Here is an 11269-nt window from a genome sequence, read left to right on the forward strand (position 1 = left end):
TCAAAATCGGTCTTTTGCGCGCTCTCCACCTGTGTTGCCGCACAGCTCCTGCTCTTAGCTGCTCCACTGGAGTTATTATCTTCCATGGCTTTAAACACACATCCACTTTCACACAGTCACCCAAATTTTAACTTGTTCGTCCAATATTGACTGAAATATCACTCTTTTGTGAGCTGGAATTCTGCCTAAATGCTCGTTTGAAGTGTGATGATGAGTCACTGCCTCAGTGCGCACACACACTGGAGCTCATGTGATCTATTCATTCCAGAAGTGATTAGAGGTGTTTTCAGCATCCAAGCTTTGACAGAAAATGACTAATCCGCTACAAAACAATTATTTTATATAGAGTCCAGCGCACAGAGCAGGTGTAATTGTGTGGGCAAGAAGAGAGCCGCTCTAAAAATAGCCTCTCAGGTCCTGCCTCAGTGCGCACACACAGCGGAGGTCATGTGATCCATTAACAAGATTAAATCAACATACTTTTACGTACAACAGACATCAACATGCAGACATACTTTTACAGCTAGGAACTGTTTTATTAAGCTATAAAAAACATTAAAAATAATTACCTTAAGCTGTTCAAAATACATTCCACATGGAGAAGGAAAGAGAGGAAAAAAAGTGTCCAGATGAAACAGTCCTCTGTGATGCCAGAAGTGATTAGAGGTGTTTTGAGCATCCAAGGTTTGGCAGAAAATGACTAATCGCTACAAAATAATTATTTTATATAGAGTCCGCGCACAGAGCAGGTGGAATTGTGTGCAAGAGGAGAGCCGTTCCAAAAATAGCCTCTCAGGTCCTGCAAAGGTGCCAGGCGCACGGATAATGGACTTTTTGCAGACTCGTAAGCACCACGCAAATGCCTCTAAGCCGTCACAGTAACTCAAACACAAACTGCACCACGCTGTTGTTGCTAAATTTTGAACATCTTGAAATTAGTGCCACGCTCAGAGAGGAGCCTCGTTAACTGAAGATAATGCCTCTAAGAGCCACTCTGAGCCACTATAATGCCGCGATAGCTCACGAAACAAAAAGAAACAGGGTGCGTGGCTCCTTCTTCATCCTTCATTATTCAGTGGGACCGCGGAAAAGTTGCAGGATGAGCATTCATCAAGAACCATTTCTATTTGAATTTGAAGTGCATCCAGAAAGTTTTCATAGCTTTTAGCTCCAGGCAAGAGATGTTCTTCATGCTGCATTATAGTTTATGACTGGGCTGATCTCACCCAGATTATTTGACATTTTATCCATTTCCCCAGGGCTTTCTCTCCCAAATGGGCTTCTGTAGTCAAAGACAAGACAATGACGTACAGGATAAATAGATGAAGTTGGGTTTTTTGTTAATTATTTGTTTAATGTTGCCTCAGAAATACTGTGCATCTGGAAAGTATTCACAGCGTTTCACTTTTTCCACATTTTGTTATGTTACAGCCTTATTCCAAAATTGAGTAAATTATTTTTTTCCCCTCAAAATTCTACTCACAACACCCCATAATGACATGATTTTTTTTTTTTTTTGCAAATTTATAAAAAATAAAAATCTAAGAAATCACATTCACTCCCTTTGCTCAATACTTTGTTGATGCACCTTTGGCAGCAAATACAGCCTCATGTCTTCTTGAATATGATGCCACAAGTTTGGTGCACCGATCTTTGGGCAATTTTGCCCATTTGTCTTTGCAGCACCTCTCAAGCGCCATCAGGTTGGATGGGGAGCGTTGGTGCACAGCCATTTTCAGATCTCTCCAGAGATGTTCAATCAGATTCAGGTCTAGGCTCTGGCTGGGCCACTCAAGGACATTCACAGAGTTGTCCTGAAGCCACTCCTGTGATATCTTGTGTGCTTAGGGTCACTGTCCTGCTGAAAGATGAACTGTCACCCCAGTCTGAGGTCAAGACTCTGGATGGACAGGATGTCTCTGTACATTGCTGCGTTAATCTTTCCCTCAATCCTGACTAGTCTCCCAGTTCCTGCTGCTGAAAAATATCCCCACAGCATGATGCTGCCACCACCGTGCTTCACTGTAGGGATGGTGTCTGGTTTCCTCCAAACATGATGCCTGGTATTCACGCCAAAGAGTTCAATCTTTCCCTCATCAGAATTTTGTTTCTCATGGTCTGAGAGTCCTTCAGGGCCTTTTGGCAACTCCAAGTGGGCTGCCATGTGCCTTTTCCTATGGTGTGGCTTCCGTCTGGCCACTCTATCATACAGGCTTGATTGGTGGATTGCTGATGGCTGTCATTCTGGAAGGTTCTCTTCTCTCCACAGAGGAATGCTGGAGCTCTGACAGAGTGGTCCTTCTCACCTGATTGCTCAGTTTAGACAGGTGGCCAGCTCTAGGAAGAATCCTGATGGATTTGAACTTCTTCCATTTGTCAGTGATGGATGCCACTGAGAACATTGGGAGCTTGAAATCAGATTTGTGCTGTGAGACTATTCTGTCTCAGAGGTCTACAGACAATTCGTTTGACTTCATGCTTGGTTTGTGCTCTGACTGTCAACTGTGGGACCTTATATGTAGACAGGTGTGTGCCTTTTCAAATCAATTGAATTTACCCCAGGTGGACTCAAATTAAGCGGTAGAAACATCTCCAGGATGAGCAGTGGAAAGAGGATACACCTGAGCTCAATTATGAGCTTCATGGCAAAGGCTGTGAATACATACATACATGTGATTTCTTAGTTTTGTTTTTTAAAATACATTTTCAAAAAAAAAAAAAATCTTTTTCACATTGTCATTATGGGGTACTGTGTGTAGAATTTTGAGGGGAAAAAAAAAAGCAATTTCATCCATTTTGGGATAAGGGTGTAACATAGCAAAATGTGAAAAAAGTGAAGTGCTGTGAATACTTTCCGGATGCACCGTAAAGTGACACTAGTGTTGTGAAAGTGTAGGAACACAGACCCACAACAGGGGGCGCAAATAAACGGACAATGGAGAAGGTAAATAACAAGGTTTTACTGTTGTGGAACGTGCACAACCAATACAACAATTGACCAATTTGGGGTTAAGCCAAATTCCACTGGTGTCGTGTGGGCAGGCTCGAAGGTAGGAGACGTCGTCCAAGTCGAACCGGAACCACCCAGATTTACTCTGCCACCGAACCCTGGAAGTACTGGAACCGCCAAGTCCCCGAATTCCCAGGTGGCCACTGCCTCCGCTCGTCGGATCCGGTACTGCTGGCAAGAGAACAAACACACAGGTGTGGATGGCGGCTGCACCCAGTAACACAGGAGGGGAGAAGCCGTCTCCACCTCACGTCACAATACTGCAGGAAGGTGAGTACTTATCTTTGAGTAGACAGCTGTCCTGCAATGCTCAACAAGAAAGGCAATATAATATAGCAGAGAATTGTACCTCTATCTTAAGGCGATATCTCGGCACTGAGGTGGAGACGCCGTCCTACTGATATACCTCCGTGCTGAGTGGAACAGCTGTGTCCAGTGATGGGTGACAGCTGTCACCCAGGCTGCTCCCATAAGGTGGCAGCGCCCTCTAGTGCCTGGAGCCCGCAATCCAGGCGGGCGCCCTCTGGTGGTGGTGGGGCCAGCAGTACCTCCTCTTCAGCGGCCCACACAACAGGACCCCCACCTCAACGGGCGCCTCCTGGCGCACGACCGGGCTTGTCCGGATGGCGACGATAGAAGTCGGCCAGGAGGGCCGGGTCCAGGATGAAGCCCTTCTTCACCCAGGAGCGCTCCTCGGGACCGTACCCCTCCCAGTCCACCAGGTACTAAAAACCCCGGCCCATCCGACGGACGTCGAGGAGCCGGCGCACAGTCCAAGCCGGTTCCCCGTCGATGATCCGGGCAGGAGGTGGTGCCGGACCCGGGGTGCAGAGGGGTGAGGTGTGATGGGTTTTATCCAGGAAACATGAAATACTGGATGGATCCGCAGCGAGGCCGGAAGCTGGAGCCTCACTGCGGCGGGGTTGATGACTTTGAGGATTTTGAAAGGTCCGATGTATCGCTCCTGGAGTTTAGGGGAGTCCACCTGCAGAGGAATGTCCTTGGTGGACAACCATACCTCCTGCCCAGGACGATACTTGGGGGCCGGGGCCCGCCGCCGGTCTGCATGTTTCTTCGCCCTCGTCCGGGCCTTCAATAAAGCAGAGCGGGCGGCACGCCACACCCGACGGCACTTCTGTAGGTGGGCCTGGACCGAGGGCACACCGACCTCTCCCTCAACCACCGGAAACAGGGGGGGCTGATACCCCAAGCACACCTCAAAAGGGGAGAGGCCGGTGGCTGACGACACTTGACTGTTGTGGGCGTACTCGATCCAGGCCAGGTGGGTACTCCAGGCCGTCGGGTGCGCGGCTGTCACACAGCGTAGTGTCTGCTCCAGTTCCTGATTGGCCCGCTCTGCTGCCCGTTGGTCTGGGGGTGGTACCCGGACGAGAGGGCTGACCGTGGCCCCCAGTTCCCGGCAGAAGGCTCCTCCAGACATGCGAGGTGAACTGGGGACCGCGATCGGAGACGATGTCTGATGGTATCCCATGCAGACGGACGACGTGGTGGACCAAGAGGTCCGCGGTCTCCAGGGCGCGTCGGCGTCTTCGGGAGGGGTAATCGGTGAGTTGCAGCGGATCCTCACCGCTTTCACCACTCGGATGGATTTAATGGCCGAGATATCCTGTTGTGAAAGTGTAGGAACACGGACCCACAACAGGGGGCGCAAATGAACGGACAATGGAGAAGGTAAATAACAAGGTTTTACTGTTGTGGAACGTGCACAACCAATACAACAATTGACAATTTGGGGTTAAGCCGAATTCCACTGGTGTCGTGTGGGCAGGCTCGAAGGTAGGAGACGTCCGTCCAAGTCGAACCGGAACCACCCAGATTTACTCTGCCACCGAACCTGGAAGTACTGGAACCGCCAAGTCCCGAATTCCCAGGTGGCCACTGCCTCCGCTCGTCGGATCCGGTACTGCTGGCAAGAGAACAAACACACAGGTGTGGATGCGGCTGCACCCAGTAACACAGAGAGGGGAGAAGCCGTCTCCACCTCACGTCACAATACTGCAGGAAGGTGAGTACTTATCTTTGAGTAGACAGCTGTCCTGCAATGCTCAACAAGAAAGGCAATATAATATAGCAGAGAATTGTACCTCTATCTTAAGGCGATATCTCGGCACTGAGGTGGAGACGCCGTCCTACTGATATACCTCCGTGCTGAGTGGCACAGCTGTGTCCAGTGATGGGTGACAGCTGTCACCCAGGCTGCTCCCATAAGGTGGCAGCGCCCTCTAGTGCCTGGAGCCCGCACTCCAGGCAGGGCGCCCTCTGGTGGTGGTGGGCCAGCAGTACCTCCTCTTCAGCGGCCCACACAACACTATGGGGTTGTAGTCCTCATATTCAAACCCTGAACACAGTACAGAGTCTGTCCTAAGAATGTTTATGGAAAGTGTTACTCCACACTGACGTATGGCATTCTATTTCTACCAAGAAATTAGAAATGACAGCCAAGAAATTATTTAATAATAATCATAAGAACAACAAAACCTCTCAGTATTTGTAAACCCAAACTGAAATTTTGGCTCAGCAAAGAAGCAACATACATGCTAGTACATACTGAGTGTACATCATGAATGCAAAATCCATAATTTGATATGTATGCACATTCCTGAACTGTCCTTCAGATGTCATTGTTCACTAGGTGGCAGCAAAGCGCTTGTGTTCCTTTTCATGTGCACTCCAGAGCAATGTTCAAACATAGGTATTTCAAAGGGTTTGAAGATTGAAACAGCATGTGAAGTTAGCAATCGTTCATTCATTAATTTCTGTACCCACGTACCCAGGTGGTGGGGGTGGGGAGCTGGAGCCTATCCGAGCAGTCATAGGGCATGAGGCAGGGTACACCCTGGAGGACACAAGTTGTTTGCAGAGCCACATATAGACAAACAAATACATTCACATCCGCACGCACACCTACGGTCAATTTAGAGCCACCAGTCCACCTAACCTGCATGTCTTTGGATGTGGGAGGAAGCCGGAGCACCCAGAGAGAACCCACATAGACATAGGGAGAACATGCAAACTCCACACAGAAAGGTCACAGGTAGGAAGCAATCCCACGACCTTCTTGCTGTGAGACAACAGTGCTAATCACTAAGCCACAGTCCCACCCCTGAGTTAGCAATCCTTAATTTTTAATACAGATAAAAGGTTTTGATGCTGTCCCCATGTCCCCAGCCACATGTCCTATCTATTCTTTAATTCTGGTTTTGCTTTAGCTATGTTTGCATGACTGTTGTGGTCATAATCAGTTATACGTGTGATTGCGTCAGACAAGCTTGAACCATTGTGCGCATGCGTGAGTTTTTTCACGCCTGTCGGTTGCGTCATTCGCCTGTGAGCAGGCTTTGTGTGAGCACTGGTCCACTCTCTCGGCAGATTTTTATTGCGAATAAATGTCTGAACGATTTGGAGCTTTGCTGCATCAATTTTTTTCCAGAAACTGTGAGAGACCTCCAGGTGGACACCTTTCGAAAAATTAATATGGCTTTCAAGGACGATTTTATGGGGATTAAACAGATTACGGAGTATTACTGCTGCTTTAAGGACTGCCCACAACTCCTGAGAGCGCGGCGCGCTCCCAGCCCCCATCGACAGGCTGACACCCTGCTGAAACAACCAGATCTTTTCCAACGTGAAGGCTTTCTTGATCCGGGACCTTATCTGACTTTCACAAAAAGGCAGAAGATGTGGACATCAGCACTTTTTCCAGCACATTCCACCGTTACAGGAGTTTTTTTCATGGAAAGAAAAGCGGAGGGACGCGCCACGGAGCCGTTCATTATGCGGGACAAAACCACCTCGGTGTTGGTCTCTCAGGACAGCTTTCAGGTGGATTTCAGACGGATTCCGGTTGCTTTCCAGTCGTGTGAATATCCGATTGTGATTGTGCATGAGCTGGACATGCCAGAACACGTCCTGTGAGGCTTCATCACGGCGTTTCTTTGCGCCAAGCGGCTGCATCGCGATGTGCGGAACTCCTCCACACGTCTGTCTTAATCTGCTGAAAAAGTGCTGATGTCCACGTCTTTACACAATTCCTGTGCTAGTCAGATGACATACCGGATCAAGACAGCATCCAGTTTAAAAATGAACGGCACATTTCACTGTTACAGGAGTTTTTGTCATGGAAAGAGAAGCGGCTCCACCGCGCGTCATGGCGGAGCTGCATGGCGCAAAGAAATGCCGTGATGAAGCTTACAGGACATGTTGGGGCATGTCCAGCTCATGCACAATCACAATCGGATATTCACACGACTGGAAAGCAACCGGAATCCGTCTGAAATCCACCTGAAAGCCGTCCTGTGAGACCAACACCGAGGTGGTTTTGTCCCGCGTAATGAACGGCTCCGTGGCGCGTCCCTCCGCTTTTCTTTCCATGAAAAAAACTCCTGTAACGGTGGAATGTGCCGGAAAAAGTGCTGATGTCCACATCTTCTGCCTTTTTGTGAAAGTCAGACGAGGTCCCGGATCAACAAAGCCTTCACGTTGGAAATGATCTGGTTGTTTCAGCGGGGTGTCAGCCTGTCGATGGGGGCTGGGCGCACGCCGCTCTCTCAGGAGTTGTGGGCCATCCTTAAAGTGGCAGTAACACTCCTTAATCTGTTTAATCCCCATCAAATCGCCCCTGAAAGCCATATTAATTTTTCGAACGGTGTCCACCTGGAGGTCTCTCACAGTTTCTGGAAAAAAATTGATGCAGCAAAGCTCCAAATCGTTCAGACATTTATTCGCAATAAAAATCCGCCGAGAGGGGTGGACCACACTTCACTCAAAGCCTGCTCACAGGTGAATGACGCAACCAACATGCATGAAAAACTCATGCATGCGCATGAGGGTTCAAGCTTGTCTGACGCAATCACACGTGATTCAAATCCATATGTTTTTTTTTTTAAATAATAAGGTCGGATACTTTTCTAATAGACCTCGTATGTTTGAATACTAAATCAAAACTAGGGAAAGTTGAAATTTTTAATTTAGATAAATAGATAGAGTTATTGTCATTACAAGTGCAACGAAATTTCTTCACACCCAATCACCTCAGACAAAAATACAAATAATCTTGTGTGCAGATGAGATGAGTTTGTATCAGTCAGATGAGTTTGTATTAGTTTCTGTCAGTGTGTGCATAATGTCTGGAGTTGTCTTGACATCATCAGACCGTAGGGGAGGGCAGAAGATAAGACGGCAGCTGAATGGTTCACCAAGGCCGTAGAAATTCTTCTAAAAGAAAACAGCGGGGTGTTTTGATCTTCGGAGGCTGATAAGCCTGCCATGTTTAGGGTTAAGCAGAGAAACACATTTGCAGCTCCTCTGACCGACCAAATCCAATTTATGAGTATTCCCTGGTCTCCGACAGCTTCCTTTGCAAGGCATACATTTGCTCCGAGATATTATCCAACTTATGTCTGAGTTCAAGGGTTAATGCAGTCTGGGACTGTGTCACCTTGCCCAACTCATTAATCATGACGGACAGGTGAGGCATCGTGGTTCTGGTAGCAGCCATCTTCCCAATTCTCTGGTAGGTCAGGGCAGCACATAAACCAATAAGTACCAGCCCTCCCACAATAAAACCAAATATAAATAAGTCTTCGACATCCTCCACAGAGAGTGGTACCAAGCACGCAACACGCCACTTCTCCCAGGCATCGAGAACATAGCCCGCAGGGTAGGTTCCATCTGGGTACACAGAGTCCCCCAGCCTGATTTCCTTGTTGAAAAATGGTGTCAATAGCGTTCAGAGACCAGCTGATCAATTCCATGGTTAATCCAAATATAGTTCGAAGAATTCACAGTCTGGTGAAGTTGGGACATTTGAAGGTTGAAGCAGAGATAGAAAACCACAGAGGGAGAGGAGAGAGGAGGAGATGTGACCGCCCTCGCCGGAGTCCCAAGTTGAACATGGCAATGTTGTAAAATTTTGGGCTATTTCTTAAATGCCATTCAAAACTCTGACTTAATGTTTCGTAATTTTGATTTAAGAAGTGAACATTTTGACTGTATTACTGAATCCACATAATATAATGTAATCATAACACTAAAGGTGAAATTACTGACTGAGATATTGTTCTCTTTCATGGAGTTAATGTTTTCACTAGTGGAGAGTCTAATACTTTACATTCTTTGCTCGTGTTCTGATTTTTTTAAACACTGGCACAAAAGCATCAATCTGACCGCCATCCAAATTGGCAGCATCTCTACTCAACCCCCGTGCTTTGGCTCTCATTCCTGCATATTTCCTGATTTGGCAGTCATGTGGACATCATATTTACTACTTCAATACTTTATACTCCCTGGCTTGTCACAACTGAAAGAGGTTACATTTTCAACAAACTAATTAAAATAAATTTAAACAGAAATAAATCCCTGTAGCATTTCTGTGTGAGTCTGTGATATCAGGGCTGAACTTCCTCAGTTGGATTAAGATGCTGTTCCTGCACTGAAAGAAATCTATGCTTCCATTTATAAGACAGGTATCATCCCATCAGAGTGGAAGAAAGGGCTGATTTTTCTTTCTTGAATAAGAAAGGGTTTTGTATTGCATTTGTATTGCAACAACTACAGCAATATTAGTAATACCTGTGTAATGGCATTCAGTGGCAGCTGCTGCTGCTCAGTGATAACAGCCGTCTGGCTTTGTGTCTGAAAGGTCAACCATCAATGTCATCCTCACTCCAAGAGTTCTCCTCAAATGCATGTGTTGTGTGTCATCCTGGTACCTGCTCCTCTGTGCTCTCTCTCTCTCTCTTTCCAGGTGGCGTTCCTTGTGGAGCTGATGAGCACACCTGCCTGCAGTCAACCTGTCTCCATATAAACCCTTGTTTAACAGCTCATCAGCGCCAGAAACTCAGTGTTCACAACCTGGTAACCTGGCCTCTCTATTTCTGCATAGAGCCTTTCTGTATGCATTCCGTCGCAGTGTTTTTTGACTCACTGTTTGCAAACTGCATTTTTGCTGTGTTCTGATGCCTTGCATTTTTCCAGCGATTTCTTCAGTTTGGTTACTGAGTGACTGTGAGCTGTCATGCTCAGGGGTTCATATGCCTTCACTCATACTGTCTCTCATCCTCCGCAGTGACACCACCCTCCGTCAGCTCCACAGGGAGCCACCTGGACCTCGGTCTACCACCACCTCATCTCTCCTTGGATCTTCACCTGCACACCTGGTATCATCGTGCTGCAGCCTCCTGTTTCCACCACAATGCGGACTGGGTCGCCACTCTCCAGACCTCCTTATCAGTATACACTATTTCTGCAGTATTTTACCTTGTACTCACTCCTGTACAATAAATCTGGTTTCCTTCATCCGTTCAGCCTCCCTGCTTTGGAGTCCAATTCTGATTTTTGGGTCACGACCATAACAGCATGAGTGAATACTGTCAGGGCTTCATATATATGAATGCGCACTAAAACCCACAATGCAAATGTGATGCTATTTCTTTCAACATTGTGTGCAGTTCCATATTTTAAAAATTAATATTTAATAAAATCCACATAGGAACAGTGATGCAATTTCGTGACTTAATGCATCTGAATAGGTTTCTAAGGGCCCCTTCACACATAACAAGATTGTAGCCAACTAGTGCACGAAGGAGGAATTGCATGCCATTCGTGAAAAATCAGAGCTGCCTCTAAGGCCTCGTACACCTGTTGCTACAAGTATTCACACACACCAGCGGCCGAAAGACAGAGTGCTCTGTGAGAGCCCCTTCGATCCCTATCGCGGCAGGTATCGGCCAAATTCCAGGTGACACACACAAACATCCAACACCGCTTGATGTACACTTAGAAAATGTGTGGCCATTCGCTCTGTTAGCACAAAAATAGTGAGCAGATGACCACTTTTGAGCTGGATGTGAAATATGTCTAAGTGTCCCATGTGGCATGCGTGTGTTTCGCACACCCCTCCCCCCCTCCACAACACATGTGGCGTGTTGGGGGGGAGTACACTTGCATGGAATGCTGATATGTATGTACAGATGGAGACTGGCCAGCCACATCTGAGCGCATACAGCACACGAGCTACCTCCCAGCTGATCGCCAGCCAGAGATTCATTGACAGCTGCAAATGACGGCTCAGTGCACACGATGTGTCACATTAAAAACAGAGACCACCGTCAGGACAGGTATATAAATAAGTACGACAATAACTACACATAATTACATAACAAAATAACTAAAAAAAAAAATGATCACATAACACAGAAACAGAGAGTGACACCTTGGTCTTTGCGCTGAACAGACTGG

This window comes from Thalassophryne amazonica, chromosome 13 (assembly GCF_902500255.1).
Source record: "Thalassophryne amazonica chromosome 13, fThaAma1.1, whole genome shotgun sequence".
NCBI classification, from domain to species: Eukaryota; Metazoa; Chordata; class Actinopteri; order Batrachoidiformes; family Batrachoididae; genus Thalassophryne; species Thalassophryne amazonica.